The sequence below is a fragment of the Delphinus delphis genome, chromosome 3 (assembly GCF_949987515.2).
Source record: "Delphinus delphis chromosome 3, mDelDel1.2, whole genome shotgun sequence".
NCBI lineage: Eukaryota > Metazoa > Chordata > Mammalia > Artiodactyla > Delphinidae > Delphinus > Delphinus delphis.
This window is the reverse complement of record NC_082685.1, coordinates 15,742,465-15,764,089: the sequence shown is the minus strand read 5'-3', so window position 1 is coordinate 15,764,089 and position 21,625 is coordinate 15,742,465. Positions and strand designations below refer to the sequence as shown.

The window sequence follows — 21,625 nt, the reverse complement described above, 5'->3', positions numbered from 1 at the left end:
TTGCACCTGTCACCCCCTTTCCCACCTCCTTCTCTCTCTCTCTCTGCACACCCAATACTCACTTCCCCGTCAGAGGGGAAGAAATTTTCCTATACCTGTCGAGGTTCTTCTTGCTGGTCTAAGAATTAGATTGACATGAAACAGATTCACAGGAGAAAATCAAACAAAGGTTTAATAACATGCATATCTGAGAGAGACTCAGGAAAACTGAGTAACTCACCAAAAGGGTTAAAACCTTCATCTTTTTTTTGGGGGGGGCGGGTATGTGAGCCTCTCCAGTTGCGGAGCACAGGCTCCGGACGCGCAGGCTCAGTGGCCATGGCTCACGGGCGCAGCCGCTCCGCGGGGCACAAACCCATGTCCCCTGCATCGTCAAGCGGACTCTCATCCACTGCGCCACCACGGAAGCCCTAAAACCTTCATCTTAAACACCATCTTCAGCTTTCAAGGCAAAAGAGGATTTGGGGGTAGTGGTCTGGGACTTCAAAGGGGAGGAAGGCAATTCACATGGAGATGAAAAAGCAAATGTTTGGTAAATAAATGTTTGCTGGGCCATACAGCGACAATGGGAAACAGAGTGGACTCTGATCTCTAGACTCCGCCTAGAGTTCCCCCAACACCCCACACACCCCCTCCCCCCGCCCCTACACCATACACACTTGGTCCATGTTCTTTGTAGATATCTCTGGTGATAGCTCTATTCTGGGACAGGCCCTCTGTCTAAATTCTTTTAGGTGCTTGGGGGAAGGTCAAAGTTTCTTCTTTAGTCTTTTGTGCCTGGATTGTTTTCAGCTCTAAATAATCCACATGCCAAAGAGACATTTTGGGGTGACATTGTGTTCCCCTACATCTTCTTAAATCTATATCCCCTTTTCGTAAATCTATGGCTAGTCACCTGTTCCTTAAAACCCCTTCTCTCTCTCCCTTGCATTCTCTGACCCTCCTCCTCTGGGGGCTTGCTCCCTGGTCTTTCAAGAGAAATAAGATCAAATCCTGAGGACCTCTGAGAGCAAATGGATATTCACTGCAGAAGGAAAGGATGGGGCTATGACGGTGCGCCGGGCACTGCCCTGTAGAAGAGACAGGAGGCAGTTATCTTCCTTGTATGATACAGATGCCAGGTAAGTTGCTTTGTTCTTATGCTTGCTCCTCTATTTTTTCTTCAGGGCCAAGGCCATGGATGTGTGGAACCACACCGCCCTATCGGATTTCATCCTTTTGGGTCTGTTCAGCTACTCACCATATGATTTCTTCCTTTCTTCCCTCGTCCTCTGGCCTCTGCTGCCGCCCTGGCTGGCAACATCCTCTTCTTCCTGCTCATACAAGCCGATAGGTGCCTGCACACCCCGATGCACGTTTTTCTCAGCCAGCTCTCTATCATGGACCTGACCCTGAATGACACGGTAGTACCCAAGATGACAGCCAACTTCCTCTCGGGCAGTAAGTTCATCTCTCAGGGTGGCTGCGCAGCTCAGGTCTTCTTAGTGGTCATGGTAGGAGGAGCTGAGTGCTTCCTCCTAGTGTCATGGCCTATGACAGGTACGTGGCAGTGTGTCACCCCCCTGCGGTACCCTACGCTCATGAACTGGAAGGCCTGTTGTCTGATGACCCTGGTGTCCTGGATGGTTGGAGTGGCCGACAGCGTGATTGACATGGGTGTGGTCTTCCGCTTCCCCTACTGCGGCTCTCTACAGGTGGATCACTTTTTCTGTGAGATCCCCGCCCTGCTGAGGCTCTCTTGTGCTGACACCTCGCTCTTCAGGACTTCATCTACGCTTGCTGTGTGGTCATGCTGCTTCTGGGGGTCACTGTGGCTTCCCATGCCCGGGTCCTCACGGCTGTGATTAGCATGCCTTCTACTGAGGGGAAACAGAAGGCTCTGACCACTTGCTCCTCCCACCTGGCTGTGGTGGGCCTTTACTACAGGGGAGGCATATTTAACTACATGCAGAAGGCTTCTGCTGGAACACCAGCGGGAGACAGAGCCATCTCCACCTTCTACACCATCTTTGTGCCAATGCTCAACCCACTCATTTACAGCCTGAGGAACAGGGAGGTAATGAGGGCCCGGAAGAGGGTGCTGGGGAGACGGAGAGTGTAGACACGCCCACCCTTTTGGGGCTTCCTCTCTTGTTCTGCTCCTTCCTCTGCAGCTCAGGGGCTCTTGTGGCTCATGGTCCTCCTCTCTACTCTTTGGGCCCTTCTGGCTGGTTGGGTTGAGGCTATGAACTGAGCAATCTGAAAACATTTGGATTGAAGAGGTCAAGGAAACAGATGGTAAGTGATCAGTTTCACAGTGAATCTTTCCTCCACTGAGCACCCTTATTTCTGTCCAATGAAGGTAGATACATAGATACATTAGTTACCTTTTCTCCAAAATTGCTAGGGGCAGTCTTTCTTCTGAATTGCATGTTAAAAGTGAGCAAGGAGGGCTTCCCTGGTGGCGCAGTGGTTGGGAGTCCGCCTGCCGATGCAGGGGACGCGGGTTCGTGCCCCGGTCCGGGAGGATCCCACATGCCACAGAGGTGTTGGGCCCGTAAGCCATGGCCGCTGAGCCTGCGCGTCCGGAGCCTGTGCTCCGCAACGGGAGAGGCCACAACGGTGAGAGGCCCGCGTACCGCAAAAAAAAAAAAAAAAAAAAAAGTGAGCAAGGAGTGGGAACCGATTCAGAGCTCATTGTTCACTGAAATGTGGTGCCAAGATCAGAGGTGGAGTCTGACATGTAGGAGCTGTGCAACCTTGGACAATGTTACTTCATTCTCTGGGCTTCACTTTATCCTCTGTACCATCATAGCTACCAATAAAGTAAGTCCAACATTTCCTGACACTAATTACTAGTTACTTACTACAACACAAACTCCGTTTCAATCTGTCTTATGTCATTAAGCAATGTAAAGAGTTTTGTGCCTTCTTGAAATTGTATGTTAAATGTAAGTGCCAAAGTAGAAAATCTCCAAGAAAAACAGCCAGAACACTTTTATAGTCTGTACGTCAGTATAACACTGCAGAAGGGACAGAGACACAAAGGTATCACTCCATGCAATCAGGGAATTTGGGGAGACTATTAATTCTTTTTTTTTTTTGCTGTACGCAGGCCTCTCACTGTTGTGGCCTCTCCCGTTGCAGAGCACAGGCTCCGGACGCGCAGGCTCAGCGGCCATGGCTCACGGGCCCAGCCGCTCTGCGGCATGTGGGATCTTCCCAGACCGAGGCACGAACCTGTGTCCCCTGCATCGGCAGGCGGACTCTCAACCACTGCGCCACCAGGGAAGCCCGATGAAACACTTTTTGTAACAGCATCAGAGTACAAGAATAACTACAAATGACAAAAGACTTAACAGCCATGGTTAAACATCTGATTACAGTGCAATCGATAAAGAAACTTGGTTACAATCACCCGAATTATGAATGACTGCATTTAATTTAACACACCAAATAATCCTGGTTAAATATTTCTCTTTGAGATACTTTAGGGGTCCTCTAAATTATCCCAAAGTTAGCTGGATATCAAAAGAACTTTAATTAAAATGTTTATTTGTGAAGTTTGTCAAAAAGTTTTAAAACACTTGGTTAAATAAGATCACAGGTCACTGTGAGACAATACTTATTCTGGCCAGATTATTTTTTTATTTCTGATTATATAAGTGCTTAATTTTCTTTAAGTCAATTAAATAGAGCTCTTTTACGAATTAATTTTTGGCAATACCATACATCCACGACACACACGTAGATACATACAAACACACAAACACAGAGGCCTCAGAGTTCCCATTCCAAAATTTCAGCCATGAGTCAGGTACAGTAATTTAAAACCCATCAGTCTACAAAAGAGATTGGATTAAAACTGGGTTTCTGGCAGATGGAACAAATCAAGCTCACTTGTCCAAATGGCTAAACCCTTTTTACTAATATTTGTGGAAAAGATACTTAAGATTTTTATTTGTCCTTGACAAGTTCCAAATTATTTACCTCCTTTTTCAAAATTTGTATTTTAAAAAGATGGCACAGAGAAGCGTTCCTGAGAAGACCAGATAGGACATTTTCATCTCAAAGGTACAGGCAAGTTCCTCCTAGGATGACTTTGTTTCCCCTTTGGTTAATACTTCCAAGCCTCTTAAGATAAATAGGGAAGGTCTGGGGAGTGGTAAATGGAATGGTGGGCTTTGGATTATTTTTGGAGTCACACCTCTGGTCCTGTAAAAACTAGATTTGCAAAACAAGGACAAGTTTTGTTTTGTTTTTTTCCAAAGCATTGGATGGTTACCTCAATGATATTGAAGGACTGAGGTACCCATTTACCTATGTTGGAATGTTTTACTTTTCCTCATTTAGTTTAGGGGAGAAGCCCTCCCCCAAAATTCCTATCAGGTATGGTTAGTTTAGTCAGACCAGTGGCCTCTCATTTGGGTAATCTATTTACAATTTGGGGGATCCTCCCTGGGCTTAAGAAATTTTAAAATTATGGCTCTTACTCTGGCCTTTGATCTGAGGCGGCTCGCCTATAGCCTCATGTGATCCCATTTTTAAAGGTAGCTGGACAATTTTTAGCCCAATTTTTTTCCGTCCATTCCATTCCTATCCTGTAGGCACACTCAGCTTGAATTTTATAAGCACATAGAGTGAAGGCATTCATGGTATTACAGCGTCTGGATTTGTCCACTCAAAGGCAAAGAGATATTGGGAGTCTTGGTGCAGCAGGGGAACGCAGAAGAAAGTGACCTTTAGTTCTACCACTGTGAACCAATCTAATAGCCCATAGTTTAAAAACTCAGACGGGGTGCAATGGAGACGCCCTCTAGCTTGGAACTGGGGTAGACTCCTTCAGCCAAGAGTAATTGTCTTTCTTGGTGGGTGTCTTCCCTGTGAGGGTCTCCAACTTGGACTATTGTCTGGAATTTAATGAGCGAGTCTGTTCCCAACAAGGGGAGAGGGCACTCGGGCATGAGAAGAAACTGATGGGCAAATGTAAAATTTCCTAGCAAGCAGTTGAGGGGAGGGGTGAATTGCTTGGTTTGGGGCTTTCCACCAATCCCCATTATCATACAGGATCGGGAGGACAAGGGTCCAGGGGAATCAGTCAGCACAGAGCAGGAGTTCCCTGTAGCGAATAAGAAAATAAATTTCCTACCTGCCTCATCAAGGGTTACCCAAAGCTCCACCAGAGAAATAACCAGGTGTCCTTTGGGAGCTGGGGAGGTTCCTAGGTCCCATCAGTCTTCAGTCCTCTTGGCCATCACTGGTTTGGGGGCCCCGAGTCCACCCCCTTTGGGGGTGGTCCCAATTCCAGTGGCCCTCTCATTCGCATACTGGGCAGTGTCCCAGTGAAATTTCCCCATACAGGGAGTGTTCGTTCTTCCAGTGGCCCTCTTGGCTACACTTAAAACAGATGTTTTCTCAGGAGACAGTGGCTCTGCTCTAGGCTCTCTGGATCTTGTCCTCACCATGGGTCTTCACAAGGGAGGGTAACCCTGAGGTGGTGCAGGGGTAGGGCTGCCTCCAGTAATTGTGCTGTTAGATGTTGTCCCTTAATGCTTTTTGCCTCTTCAACACTATCTCTATTGTTAAATACTCCAAAGGCCAAATCCATGAGCTGATTTACGGCGTGTGTGTGTGTGTGTGTGTGTGTGTGTGTGTGTGTGTGTGTGTAGGGGATTAGGGGTAAATGGTCTGGAAACTGTCCCCCCTCAGAATTGGGGTAGGTAAGATATCTCGGTTGTGGACCTTGGGGAGGTTGCCTCATAAGGAGATCATCTAAAACATCAGGTTGCTATCGGGAGGAGAGGGCACTTTGAAGGGATGTGAGCCAAGCACACCTGGCAGGAGTTCTTTTTTTTTAATTTATTAATTTTTTTTACTTTTGGCTGTGCTGGGTCTTCGTTTCTCTGCGAGGGCTTTCTCTAGTTGTGGCAAGCAGGGGCCACTCTTCATCGCGGTGCGCGGGCCTCTCACTATCGCGGCCTCTCTTGTTGCAGAGCACAGGTTCCAGACGCGCAGGCTCAGTAGTTGTGGCTCACGGGCCTAGTTGCTCCGCGGCATGTGGGATCCTCCCAGACCAGGGCTCGAACCCCTCTCCCCTGCATTGGCAGGCAGATTCTCAACCACTGCGTCACCAGATAAGCCCCCTGGCAGGTGTTCTTTAGACCTGGATTTTGGAATAGGGCCATGAGCATTTGGATGTATGGGACTTCCACCCATTTACCTTCCCTTTTACAAAACAGGTCCAGCTGAAAGATGATATTGTGATTCAATGACCCATTCTTTGGCCAGATCTCTTGGTCCCCTAGTTTGTATTGGGGCCACGCAGTATTGCAAAAGGAAATTAATTTCTTTTTTTCTTAAGCCATCCTCTTTAAGCCATAGCTAAATTAGCCATATGAGCTCATTTTCCTCAATTAGCTAATATACATCCTAGTGGGGAGTCCATTGGGGTGCTTGGAGTTGCCCCATTTTTTGTTGGGATGTCTTGACAAGACAGCGGTCTGATGGATCCTGGACAGATGGTAGTTATGGTAGATATGTGTCCTGGCATTCTCCCAGTGTCAACTGTGGGGTCCCTATGAGCACCCCAAATCTGCCTGGTCAGTCAGCCTGAGGAGGCCCCTTGGATTAGTCAAGGAAAGGAACAAGAGCCAGGGTGAGAAAAAGCAATTAGAGTCTCAGGGCCTAAATCCGTCAGAGAGGGAGGGAAGAGACCTAGGACCCCCTAAACGGATGAACTTTATTCCTACTGAAACAAAAGAAAGAGAAACAAATAGAGCTGAAGGGTACGGCTGGAGCCCACAAGGCGGTGATAACAATAAAAGGCAAAACTCCCCTCAGGACATGGTCCTTGGGATGTTGAGGAGGGCTACCTCTCCACAGAAGTAAAAGAGGTAATACCCAACTTGCCGGTAAAGCCAGCAAGGAAGCTCAAGGATCAACAGACAGTCCAAGAAGTCATGAGAAAAGGAAGATATAAGGGAAATCCAGGACAGTAAGGAAGGTGTCCAGCCAGGATGCTTCCCAAGAGAGATTCGTAAGCCCGCTGAGAAAGGTGCTCACCCGCTACCTCCCCTTGGGGGTTGATAAAATCCGGAAAAAGTAGGAGGGCTGAGTGGGATCAGGAAGGCGCACAGCCTCGACGTTTCCTAGGGAGGAAGGGACTGCAACCCTCTTTAGGGAAGTGCTTGCCTGCAACATCTGCCCCGAGGTGCAATGAGGCCATAAGCCTCCTTGCGGGCGGGCTGCAAATCTAGTAGTCCCCCAATCTGGGCCCCGTCGCAGTTCTGACTTCCCAGAACTGGACTGGGATGAAACGAGTAGGGAGGGGGAATTGGGCTCCAGGGGCCACAGGGGAAACTCACCCAACCAAGTTGTCAATTACTTGCCGCGCAGTCTTCATTTGGATGTTCGGTGGTCGTCTGGGTGGATCTTTTCAAGTCCAAAGAGATAGAGCAATAGGAGAATGAGAAAGACTGAGGGGAAAAGCCTTGGCCTCAGTGCGCTTCTTCGCGGCCAGAGAACTGGTCTCTGCCGGATCCTGCAGGTGACGTCAGCTGCCCCTTAACGGGCTACTTGAATCTACGTGGCTCAGGGTAAGTCCCAGCCACCCTTCAGAGGGGAGCCATAGCCCAGTAGGCAGATCGAGATTATGGCCTTTGAGGCCCCGCATTGGGTGCCAGAAAAGATGTTGCAGGAAAGAGAGTGGGGTGCGAGAGGATGGTCACATCCCAAGCCATGTCCGAGTCCCTGGGATGGCCGCCAAGTGTGGGTTCTTGGCTTCGTGCAGGCAAGAATTCAAGAGCAAGACGTAGTAAAGTGAAAGAAGGTTTATTCAGGGAGATACACACTCCATAGACAGAGTGTGGACCATCTTGGAAGGCAAGAGGCCTCAGGGTATGGGGTCGTCAGCTTTTATAGGGGTGGGTAATTTCATAGGCTGATGAGTTGGAGGAGTATTCCAGCTATTTTGGGGAAGGGGTGGGGATTTCCAGGAATTGAACCACCGCCCACTTTTGACCTTAACATGGTCAGCCTTGGAACTGTCATGGTCCATCTTGGACCTAGGTGGTTCTAATCAGTTTATGCCATGCCCTCGGGCTATGTCATTGTTTTAAAGGTTGTGCCCTGCCCCCTTCCTGTGTCAGTATCACCTCGGTCTTGGCAGGGGAGAACTGACAAGATAGTGGAGTGGTAAGAATTTGAATTTGGGTTCTACACATTTCTCATTTCATTTCCTTCATGTTTTCCAAGTAGAAGCCTGGACCCCATTATCTCTCTTTTTTTTTTTTTTTTTTTGCAGCTGAATATGATATACATAGGTGTGGGTTTGGAGACATTTTTTCTGCTTGGTATTCTCTGAGCTTCCTCGATCTCTGCCTGTTTTGGTATCTGATATTCATTTGGGGAAATTCTTGGTCATTATTGCTTCAATTGTTTCTTGTGTTTCTTCTCCTGATATTTCCATTATGAGTGTGCCACAACTTTTGTGGTTGTCTCACAGTTCTTGGATACTCTGTTCCTTTTTTTTCTGTCTTTGGTTTACTTTTCAGTTTTTTTGTTTGTTTGTTTGTTTTTTGCGGTACGCGGGCCTCTCACTGTTGTGGCCTCTCCCGTTGCGGAGCACAGGCTCCGGACGCGCAGGTTCAGCGGCCATGGCTCACGGGCCCAACCGCTCCGCGGCATGTGGGGTATTCCCGGACTGGGGCACGAACCCGCGTCCCGTGCATCGGCAGGCGGACTCTCAACCACTGCGCCACCAGGGAAGCCTTACTTTTCAGTTTTTGAAGTTTCTATTTCTTGACGTATCCTCAAGGTCAGAGATTCTTTCCTCAGCTGTATCCAGTATACTTGTGAGACCATCAAAGGCATTCTTCTTTTCTGTTAGTATTTTTGAATTCTGGTGTTTGCTTTTGATTCTTAGAATTTCCATCTCTCTGCTTACACATTACCCATCTGTTTGCTCTTGTATGTTGTCTACTTTTTCCATTAGAGCCCTTAGCATCTTAATCATAATTGTTTTAAATCCCTGGTCTGATAATTCCAGCGTCCCTCTGCCATATCTGAGTCTGGTTCTGATCCTTGCTCCCTCTTTTCAAACTGTCTTTTTACCTTTTGGTACGCCTTGCTTTTTTTTGTTGTTGTTACTGTTGTTAAAAGGAACTGACTAAAAGGAACTGCTATAAATAGGGCTTTAGTGATGTGACCTTGAGGTATGGGGGAGGAGAAGCATTTTATAATCTTATGATTAGGTCCCAGACTTTTAGTGAGCCTGTGCCCCTGGGCTATGTATATCACCAGCTTCTCAGTGTTTTCCCACCCTTAGGTGGGGCTGGATGGCTAGAGGGATGGGGTTGGGTAGTTCCCTTCTCCCAGACTGGTGAGATTCTGGGAAGTTTCTCTTCACGGCAGCCTTTAGAACAGACTGCTGGGGTGTATTTCCCAGTGGTTACTTTTCTCCTCCCCCCAGCCAGGATTAGGAGAGAATTTTGCTTTGATCTTCACTGCCAGAATCTGGTAGAGCTCCCGGAGGTAAAACTCACAAAGTGTGGGGACCCCCTGTGACTGGAGCCCCTGGAGTTTTTAACTTCCAGATTTGACCACACTGAGCCCCCAGCAATTTGTCAATTACAGTTCCGGTTTTCCTACCCCAGCACCTGTGCCTAAGGAGGTTTCTGCTTGTGAGGACGTTTTTGGCTTCATGAAGTTGTGGTTCTCTGAATCTGCCGGTCTCCCCAATTTGGGGAGCAGTGGTTTGCCCTGTGACCTCACTTCCCTGACAGATCTAAGAGGAGTTGTTGATTTTTCAGTTTGTTCAGCTTTTTGTTTGTTAGGATGGAGTGATGACTTCTAAGCCCCTTACATGCTGGACTGGAAACTGGAAATCTGGCCCCATTCTCTCTAGTCAAGGTAAGACATCAGCACCAAAGTCTGAACCTCAGGAGGGCCTGGGGGTGAGGTGAGCAGGGTCCTGGGATAGTCAGAGCATCAGGTGAACCTTGCCCTCCTCTGGGTTCAGGCTGTAACACGTTTTGTTAGCACAAGTGTGTGAAGTGTGTGTATGGTGAGGGGCGGCGTTGCAAGGATGGGTGTTCTAGGGGGTGGGTACAAGTATCTTCCTTCTCTCCCTTTTCTTCAGTATCAGAATGGCCTTGTGTGATGTTGGTGTTCTGTGAAATTGTTTATGTTCAACAGAACACCAAGTCCGAATTGTAAGCTGGTTGATGGTGTCAGGCCAGTTTCAAGTTGTCAGGGGCTGCTTTTATGTTTCCTGGCATTTCTCACCATAATGAATGTTTTTTTTTTTTAAATTTTCATTTCATGTTGGAGTATAGTTGATTAACAATGTTGTGTTAGTTTCAGGTGTACAGCAAAGTGATTCAGTTACACACACATACACACACACACACATATATATATATCTGTTCTTTTTCAAATTCTTTTCCCATTTACATTATTACAGAATATTGATCAGAGTTCCCTGTGCTATACAGAAGGTCCTTGTTGGTTATTGATTTTAAATACAGTAGTGTGTATATGTCAATCCCAAACTCCCAATTTAGGCTTCCCCCCATGTTTCCCCTTTGGTAACCATAAGTTTGCTTTTAAAGTTTGTGAGTCTCTTTCTGTTTAATAAGTTCATTTGTATCATTTTCTTTTTTTAGATTCCACATATAAGAGATATCATATGACATTTGTCTTTCTCTGTCTAACTTCACTTAGTAAGATAATCTCCAGGTTCATTCACATTTCTGCAAATGGCATTATTTCATTCTTTTTAATGGCTGAGTAAAATTCCATCGTATATATGTACCACATCTTTTTTTTTTTATTGGGGTATAGATGTTTTACAATGTTGTGTTAGTTTCTACTGTACAGTGAAGTGAAATAGAGTTCCCTGGGCTATACAGCAAGTTCTCATTAGTTATCTATTTTATACATATTAGTGTATATATGTCAATCCCTATCTCCCAATTCATCCCACCTCCACTTTTCCCCCTTGGTGTCCATACATTTGTTCTCTACATCTCTGTGTCTATTTCTACCCTGCAAACTGGTTCATCTGTACAATTTTTGGTAGATTCCACATACATGCGTTAACATATGATATTTCTTTTTCTCTTTCTGACTTACTTCACTCTGTATGACAGTCTCTAGGTCCATCCACATCTCTACAAATGACCCAATTTTGTTCCTTTTTATGGCTGAGTAATATTCCATTGTATGTATGTACCACATCTTTATCCATTCATCTGTTGATGGACATTTATGTTGCTTCCATGACCTAGCTGTTGTAAATAGTGTTACAATGAACATTGGGGTGCATGTGTCTTTTTGAATTATGGTTTTCTCTGGGTATATGCTCAGTAGTGGGATTGCTGGGTCATATGGTAATTCTATTTTTAGTTTTTTATGGAACTTCCATACTGTTCTCCATAGTGGCTGTATCAATTTACATTCCAGCCAACAGTGCAAGAGGGTTCCCTTTTCTCCTCACCCTCTCCAGCATTTACTGTTTGTAGATTTTTCTAACGATGCCCATTCTAACTGGTGTGAGGTGATATCTCATTGTAGTTTTGATTTGCATTTCTCTAATAGTTAGCAATGTTGAGCATCACTTCCATGTGCCTCTTAGCCATCTGTATGTTTTCTTTGGAGAAATGTCTATTTAGGTCTTCCACCCATTTTTTGATTGGGTTGTTGTTTTTTTGATATTGAGCTGCATGTGCTGTTTCTATTTTTTGGAGATTAATCCTTTGTCCATTGATTCATTCATAAATATTTTCTCCCATTCTGAGGGTTGTCTTTTTGTCTTGTTTATGGTTTCCTTTGCTGTGCAAAAGCTTTTAAGTTTCATTAGGTCCTGTTTGTTTATTTTTGTTTTTATTTCCATTACTCTAGGAGGTGGGGCAAAAAAAGATCTTGCGGTGATTTATGTCAGAGTGTTCCTCCTATGTTTTCCCCTAAGAGTTTTATAGTGTCCAGTCTTCCATTTAGGTCTTTAATCCATTTTGAGTTTATTTTTGTGTATGATGTTAGGGAATGTTCTAATTTCATTTTTTACATGTAGCTGTCCAGTTTTCCCAGCACTGCTTATTGAAGAGATTGTCTTTTCTACATTGTATATCCTTGTCTCCTTTGTCATAGATTAGTTGACCATAGGTGCATGGGTTTATCTCTGGGCTTTCTATCCTGTACCATTGATTTATATTTATGTTTTTGTGCCAGTACCATATTGTCTTGATTACTGTAGCTTTGTTGTGTAGTCTGAAGTCAGGGAGTCTGACTCCTCCAGCTCCACTTTTTTTTTTTTTCTCAAGATTGCTTTGGCTCTTCAGGGTCTTCTGTGTCTCCCTACAAATTTTAAATTTTATTGTTCTAGTTCTGTGAAAAATGCCATTGGTAATTTGATTGTGATTGCATTGAATCTGTAGATTGCTTTGGGTAGTGTAGTCATTTTCAAAATATTGATACTTCCATTCCAAGAACATGGTATATCTCTCCATCTGTTTGTGTCATCTTTGATTTCTTTCATCAGTGTCTTATACTTTTCTGAGTACAGGTCTTTTACCTCCTTAGGTAGGTTTATTCCTAGGTATTTTATTTTTTGTTGCAATGGTGAATGGGATTGTTTCCTTAATTTCTCTTTCTGATCTTTAGTGTATAGGAATGCAAGGATTTCTGTGTGTTAATTTTGTATACTGCAAGTTTACCAAATTCATTGATGAGCTCTAGTAGTTTTCTGGTTGCGTCTTTAGGATTTTCTGTGTATAGTATCATGTCATCTGCTAGCAGTGACAGTTTTACTTCTTCTTTTCCAATATGTATTCCTTTTTTTTCTTTCTTCTCTGATTGCCACGGCTAGGACTTCCAAAACTATGTTGAATAAAAGCACCTTTCCAAAATTTACAAACAGCTCATGTGGCTTAATATCATCAAAACAAACAACCCTATCAAAAAATGGGCAGAAGAACTAAATAGACATTTCTCTAAAGAGGCCAAGAGGCACATGAAAAGATGTTCAACACCACTAATTATTAGAGAAATGCAAATCAAAACTATAGTGAGATATCACCTCATGCCAGTCAAAATGGCTATCATCAAAAAATACACAAACAATAAATGCTGGAGAGGGTGTGGGTAAAAGGGAACCCACACACACACAAAAAGTGGTGAGAGTGGACATCCTTGTCTTATTCCTGATCTTAGAGGAAATGCTTTCAGCTTTTCACTGTTGAGTATGATGTTAGCTGTAGGTTTGTCATATATGGCCTTTATTACGTTGAGGTAGGTCCCCTCTATGCCCACTTTCTGGAGAGCTTTTATCATAAATGGGTGGTGAATTTTGTCAAAAGCTTCTTCTGCATCTATTGAGATGATCATATGGTTTTTATCCTTCAATTTGTTGATGTGGCATATCACAGCAATTGATTTGAAGATATTGAAAAAATCCTTGCATCTGTGGGCTAAATCCCACTTGATTGTTGTGTATGATCCTTTTATTGTATCGTTGGATTCAGTTTGCTAGTATTTTGTTGAGGATTTTTGCGTCTATGTTTATTGGTTGTTTGGGGCTGCTTTTATCTTTCCTGGCATTTCTCACCATAATTAATGTTAAAATAATTTGTTTACTATTTAGAAAATAAACAGACCTCTTTAATTATATTCCAAACTAAAGAGCAAGGAATTAAAAGTAAGCAGGCAAACCGAGGTATATGTTAACCTTCAGGTGACAGGGGAAGATCTTTCTAAATTTAAGAAGGAAATTTCACAGATTGATCCTTGAATATAATATCTGTTTATCAAGACACCCATGTATAAAGCAAACAGATAAGTGTCAAATTGGTAAATTTTGTTAAATTTCACGAAAAGAGAGATTGATTAACGTCCCCAGTATATAAAGAGAGCCACTAAAGAGAGACATACACTTTGACAGAAACATGGACAAAACCCCTGATTAGCAATTCATGGAAGAAATAGAAATAGCCAATAAAGATGAAAAACTAGTATGTTTATTGATTATTTTTTAATTTGAGATACCTTTCTACTTATCAGATTATTTCTGATTGAAAAACTAATGCTACCTGGAGATGGAGAGGGAAGGGAGCTGCCTGCTGTCTTGATGGACCCCAGAGATACAGCCCATCTGGGGTTTGTGTTCATAACAAGTTCCCAGCAGATGTCGCTGTTCTCTGAAAATTATGAATGGAAGCAACAAATCCCGGTAGTGTGTGTCTCACCAACAAACATCACAGCCATTTACAGATTATATTGCAGTTGTTGCAGATACCTTGAAATATTGTTTATGTTGATCACTTCTTTGCAATTACATCATTTGTTAGTCCTACTGCTCTATCTTGTTATTTACTGTATAATAAGTATATGTTACTATTTGGTTGAACCATGTGGAGTTACTAGTGGTTGTTAGACTATTTTGACATAGAAAAATGGCCCACCTAAATAAAATTTGTTTTCGTTTTGGATAACCAAGGGTTAATACAATAACTTTCCTTTGTAATACTGTGTATTTTGAATGTACCTCAAACATTCTGAGAAGGTGTCCATGGTACAAAAAGGGTTAAGACCCCTCCTTTGGTGCAATGGTATTCTTCCTAGGCTGCCCATTACAGTCACCCACAAGCCTTACATTGTTTTATCTTGCTCCCAACTGAGAGCTTTTGATTTAACTGGTCTGGGGAAGGGCCAAAGGAACTTTTAAAAGATATTCATGTGATGGATAAAGAAGATGTGGTATAGACAGTATTAGCCATAATTTTTTAAAAAACTTGACCATGGAGGGCGGTGGGAATAGGATGGAGAAGACACAGATAGAGGCTAAATTTCTTTGAATATACCTTGTTCTGTAGCCTTGACTCTGAACCCATGTAAATATTTTACATAATTATAAAAAAATTAAAATTTCAAAAATTCCTCAATAAAAAGATGTGGGGGGTGTGTGTGTGTGTATACATATATATATATACATATATATATATATGTAATGGAATATTACTCAGCCATTTGCAGCAACATGGGTGGACCTACAGATTATCATACTAAATGAAGTGAGTCAGACAGAGAAAGACAAATATATATCACATGACTTATATGTGGAATCTTAAAAAATATATACAAATCAACTTATTTACAAAACAGAAGCAGACTCACAGACATAGAAAACAAAGTCATAGTTACCAAAGGGGAAAGGGGCGGTGGAGAGGTGAATTAGGAGTATGGGATTAATAGATACACACTGTTATATATAAAATAGATGAGCCACAAGAGTTTACTGCATAGCACACGGAATTATATTCAATATCTTGTAATAACCTATAATGGGAAAGAATCTGAAGCTGCACACCTGAAACTAAACAACATTGTAAATCAACTACAATTAAATACAAAATAAATAAATAAAATATATTCACGTGATTCCGATAGGCAGCTAAAGTTTGGAACCATTGCTTGCGATGACCTCTTCTGCATCCTCCTCAAATCCCCGGGGCAGGAAGAGCAAATTGAAATGAACTGGTAATCCAGCTGGGAAAGCAGCAGAGTACAGTGTAGCCCTCTCTCCCCAGCACACTGTTAAGAAACTGGAGAAAGGCCCAGACACACTCTGTGGGCCTTGATCAGTGGGTCTTTTCAAGTTGACTGCTTAAAAGCCACCCAGGTTGCTTGTTGATAGAGCAGATTTGGGGGGGCGGGGTCTACCTTCAGAGGGTCTGATTTAGTGTATCAGGTGCGGGATCAGGAAGTCATTTTTCCAAAAAGCTGCTGGGAGATGGTGGTGCAGGTGAGCCACCCGCATTTGGAGAAGCACTGCTTTGGGGGTGCTTCTCTCTCTCTTCATGCTTGGTTCAGCCCCCCTGCAAAGCCTGCCCCAGTGCTCCTACTCAATAAGCACCTCTCACTGTCACTTGGAAGCTGAGTCCCTCCCATGGCCATGCTGACTCAGTTGCCTCTCAACAGCTTTCTGCTGCCTTGGGGGGTGGGGTGCCTGGAGAAAGGAAAAGTACTAAGTCTCAAGGGAAGAGCCCCATTCACCACCCCTTACTTCTAGTAAATGCTGAGGAAGTACAAAGCTTAAGTTCTTCCGTCCTCTGACCTCTCTCTGCCCACCTGAATAGCTTCTTGTCCTTTGCCTCCAGCCCCTCCCATCTCCTCCGGCCCTGCACTCAGTGACCGCCATCCCACCCTCTTCCCTGAGGCCCTGTGTTCTGCCCTCTCCTGCCTTCCATGTAACTGGCACCTTTCATCCTGCATTGCCAGTCCACACTGTCAGTGACCTCAGTTTCCTCCACCTTTATCTTACCTTCCGCTTTGTGGCTGCAGAGCCATGTTCCCCCTGCTGACTGGCAGGAGAAGTGGGCATCCTTCCCAACTGTTTCTTGGAGAAAAAAGATCATCAGTGGTGCAGTAGAGGTGAGGGGTTAGGTACCATCCTTGGAGTTTGACATCCAGCAAGATTTTGTTGTTGTTTTGTTTTATTTTTTATTTTTATTTTTTGACTGCACAGTGGGGCACGCAGGATCTTAGTTCCCCGACCAGGCGTTGAACCTGTGCCCCCTGAAATGGAAGCGTAGGGTCTTAACCACCAGGGAAGTCCCACATCCAGCAAGTTTTGACCTTACCTGGCCTTAGGGGTGCCTCTGAGATTTTTCTATTCCTTGTTCTGAAACTCTCTATGCAGGTTAAAAAAATTAAAATCCCCAAGGGCCCTCCCCTGTGTGAGGCCTTCTTGTAGCTCAGAGAGTGGCAGCTGGTGGTTCTAAGGGTGAGGCAGGACCGAATTTGGAAGTCAGCGAGCCTCGTGTTTGTGCTGCAGTTGGGAAGCTGGTGCAAATGGAGAGCTGATGAAATCTGAGCAATGGACTGTTAGGTCCCAAGAAGGAGGGGCGTGAAGGAAGAATTAATCTGTTCTAGAGAAGTGACTGGGAGATCAGGTGTCACTCACTGAATCTCCTCTGGAAGGTACACAGGACCTGCACTCCTAGAGAACATTTGGGACAGCGTTCTCCTTTTACACCCATCTTGGGACCTCTGTTGAGCACAGCTGCTCTTTTAGCCTCACTTGTCCTTCCCCATCTATATTCCTTGCACACCCCATAACCAGCCCCACTAGAACTGCTAGGAAATATACTGGGGCTCCAAACCTTCATTGCTCCCCTCCCCACAGCAGTCTGATTCTCCAGGCTTCTAAAATAGATCCACCTGAGTCAGAATCACCCAGACCCTGTTAAACCTGTGGGTCCTAGGGCTCCTCTCCCGACTTCCTGAATCAGAATGTTTTGGGGTGGAGCTCATGAATCTGCGTTTGTGACAAGGCCCTGGGCAATTCTGAAGCATCCTAAAGGGTAAAGACCAGCTCCAGCACTTCCTGCTGTGGGGGCTGCTGCTTCTTTTTTTTTTTTTTTTTTTTGCGGTACGTGGGCCTCTCACTGTTGTGGCCTCTCCCGTTGCAGAGCGCAGGCTCAGCGGCCATGGCTCACGGGCCCAGCCGCTCCGCGGCATGTGGAATCTTCCCGGACTGGGGCACAAACCCGTGTCCCCTGCATCGGCAGGCGGACTTTCAACCACTGCGCCACCAGGGAGGCCCCTGTGGTGGCTTCTGAAGCTCTGTCCACCCTGCCTTCGCCTGTCTTGGGGCCTTGCCTGCTGATTTGTGATTGTTTCCAGCTGTCACTTTGCAACTTGGCCTCCCTGAGAACAGCATTCATCTTTGGTCTGCAGTGCCTGGCCCTTAGCGAGCACTGATCCATGCTCCTCTTTCCTCCCACACCAACAGCAAATGCCTGATACAGTCTCTCGTGGAGGCTAGTAGAGGAGGTAGGGAGAGAGGGCTGCAGGGGAAGCACAAGCTGCTGGATTTTTAACTGGTTGATGCACACAGTGGTTTGGGGTCCCTCTGGAGTGGAATTTCCAGCAGCCCTGTGCACTTCCACAGTCTGGAGGAGCTGCTGCGTCTGCAAGTAAAACGTGAGTGACCATCACTGGGACAGGGCAGGGCCCCTCTCAAGAGCAGAAATAGAATTCCTTGTGAAAACGGTTCAAGTTGGAGATAGGATGTGATAGGTTTCAGTCCGAGGGTCCACTGGTCCAGAAATCACCTGAACATCTCCAGGGTTGTGGGAAGGTGGCAAAACAGTGGCCAGGGCAAGCTTTAATATACAAGCTCTACTTGAGCTAGGTGACTTGCTTCACTGTTCCCCAAACAAAACACAACCTTCCCAATGTCAATCTGGCTGCGTTGGCTACAGCACATTCTGAATGGTTTCGGAAGGAAGTGATAGTGATCCTACTTTAATCTAGAGTCTGCAGGGAAGGGGCAGGCAGTGGGCTCAGCACTGTATTTCAGCATCCTGAGGGTTAGCTTGTCCAAATGGACAAGCCCTAAGGCAGGCTAGGAGACTAGGGCGAGCTACTGCCACAATCCAGTTGCCCATGATGGTGTCTCAGACCAGGTGATAAGAAGTGGTGCAATTCTGGGTTTATTGGGGAGGTAAAACTGATAGAATCTGCAGACAGACTAGGCTGAAATGGGACAAAGAGGAGTTAAAGATGGCACCAAGGACTTGAGCAACAGGAAAAATGAAGTGAGTTAGCATTTCCTGCAAGGGCGGGGAGCAAGCTGGTTGGGGAGAGGGTAGGATGTCAGAGGCTCCCTTGTCTTCAGGTTATGTTTGCTGGACCTCTTAGGCGTCCTGGTTACTCTCACCACCCATCCACGCCACCATTCCCTTTTGCCTACACCTGAGAAATGATCTCCTGACCTGTCTCCCTACCCTCACTTTTAAAAAAAATTTTTATTTATGTATAGTTGATTTTAAATGTTCTGTTACAATGTTCATTGCAGCACTATTTACAACACCCAGGACATGGAAACAACATAAGTGTCCATTGACAGATGAATGGATAAAGAAGATGTGTCACATATGTACAATGGAATATTACTTTGTCATAAAAGAAATGAAATTGAGTTATTTGTAGCAAGGTGGATGGACCTAGAGACTGTCATGCAGAGTGAAGTAAGTCAGAAAGAGAAAAACAAATACTGTATGCTAACACATGTATATGGAATCTAAAAAAAAAGGGGGGGCTTCTGAAGAACCGAGGGGCAGGACAGGAATAAAGACAGACATAGAGAATGGACTTGAGGACATGGGGAGGGGAAGGGGAAGCTGGGACGAAGTGAGAGAGTAGCATGGACATATATACACTACCAAATGTAAAATAGATAGCTAGTGGGAAACAGCCACATAGCACAGGGAGATCAGCTCAGTGCTTTGTGACCACCTAGAGGGGTGGGATAGGGAGGGTGGGAGGGAGACGCAAGAAGGAGGAGATATGGGGATATATGTATATGTATATGTATAGCTGATTCACTTTGTTATAAAGCAGAAACTAACACACCATTGTAAAGCAATTATACTCCAATAAAGATGTTAAAAAAAAAACATGATACAAACAGATGGGGAGATATACGATGTTCTTGGATTGGAAGAATCAATATTGTGAAAATGACTACACTACCCAAAGCAATCTACAGATTCAGTGCAATCCCTATCAAATTACCAATGGCATTTTTCACAGAACTAAAACAAAAAATTTCACAGTTGGTACGGAAACACAAAAGACCCCAAAGAGCCAAAGAAATCTTGAGAAAGAAAAACGGAGCTGGAGGAATCAGGCTCCCTGACTTCAGACTATATTACAAAGCTACAGTAATCAAGAGAGTATGGTACTGCCACAAAAACAGAAATATAGATCAATGGAACAGGATAGAAAGCCTAGAGATAAACCCATGCATGTATGGTCACCTTATCTTGGACAAAGGAGGCAAGAATATACAATGGAGGAAAGACAGCCTCTTCAATAAGTGGTGCTGGGAAAACTGGACAGCTACATGTAAAAGAATGAAATTAGAACACTCCCTAAGACCATACATAAAAATAAACTCAAAATGGATTGAAGACCTAAATGTAAGGCCAGACACTATCAAACTCTTAGAGGAAAACATAGCAGAACACTCTATCACATATATCACAGCAAGCTCCATTTTGACCCACCTCCTGGAGTAATGGAAATTAAAAAAAATAAACAAATGGGACCTAATGAAACTTCAAAGCTTTTGCACAGCAAAGGAAACCATAAACAAGATGAAAAGACAGCCCTCAGAATGGGAGAAGATCTTTGCAAAGGAAGCAACTGACAAAGGATTAATCTCCAAAATATACAAGGAGCTCATGCAGATCAATATCAAAAAAACAAACAACCCAAATCCAAAAATGGGCAGAAGACCTAAATAGACATTTCTCCAAAGAAGATATACAGATTGCCAACAAACACATGAAAGGATGCTCAACATCACTAATCTTTAGAAAAATGCAAATCAAAACTACAATGAGGTATCACACCAGTCAGAAAGACCATCATCAAAAAATCTACAAACAATAAATGCTGGAGAGGGTGTGGAGAAAAGGGAACCCTCTTGCACTGTTGGTGGGAATGTAAATTGATACGGCCACTATGGAGAACAGTATGGAGGTTCCTTAAAACACTAAAACTAGAACTACCATACAACCCAGAAATCCCACTACTCGGCGTATACCCTGAGAAAACCATGATTCAAAAAGAGTCATGTACCACAATGTTCATTGCACCTCTATTTACAATAGCCAGGACATGGAAGCAACCTAAGTGTCCATCGACAACTGAATGGATAAAGAAGATGTGGCACATATATACAATGGAATATTACTCAACCATAAAAAGAAACAAAACTGAGTTATTTGTAGTGAGGTGGATGGACCTAGAGACTGTCATACAGAGTGAAGTAAGTCAGAAAGAGAAAAACAAATACCATATGCTAACACATATATATGGAATCTTAAAAAAAAAAAAGGTTCTGAAGAACCTAGGGGCAGGACAGGAATAAACATGCAGATGTAGAGAATGGACTTGAGGACACGGGGAGGGGGAAGGGTAAGCTGGGATGAAGTGAGAGAGTGGCGTGGACATATATACACTACCAGATGTAAAATAGATAGCTAGTGGGAAGCAGCTGCATAACACAGGGACATCATTCGGTGCTCTGTGACCACCTAGAGGGGTGGAATAGGGAGGGTGGGAGGGAAACACAAGAGGGAGGGGATATGGAGATATATGTATACGTATAGCTGATTCACTTTGTTACACAGCAGAAACTAACACAACATTGTAAAACAGTTATACTCCAATAAAGATGTTAAAAAAATAAGAAAATTTAAAAAATTAAATAAGTATATAAATGTTGTTTTAGTTTCATGTATACAGCACAGTGATTCAGTTTTACATATATACCTATATTCTTTTTCAGATTCTTTTCCCTTCTAGTTTATTACAAAATATTGAGTATAGTTCCCTGTGCTATACAGTAGGTCCTTGTTGATTATCTATTTTATATATAGTCGTGTGTATATGTTAATCCCAAACTCCTAATTTATCCCTCCCCCCTTTCCCCTTTGGTAACCATAAGTTTGTTTTTTATGCCTGTGACCTACTCTCACTTTTTATTTTCTAACTTCTGTACCCTGAAAGAATACTTAAAAGTGAAAAATCTGATTTTAATTGTGGGTGTGACCCATCTGCCATGGTCTCCTATGGC

The 21,625-nt window shown here is 44.0% G+C and overlaps 1 pseudogene; it reads left to right on the top strand.

The window, feature by feature from the left end:
• The first annotated feature begins 1,176 nt into the window (after positions 1–1,176).
• LOC132422968 (olfactory receptor 2M3-like) lies at positions 1,177–2,101 on the top strand (annotated as a pseudogene).
• The last annotated feature ends 19,524 nt before the right edge of the window (positions 2,102–21,625 follow it).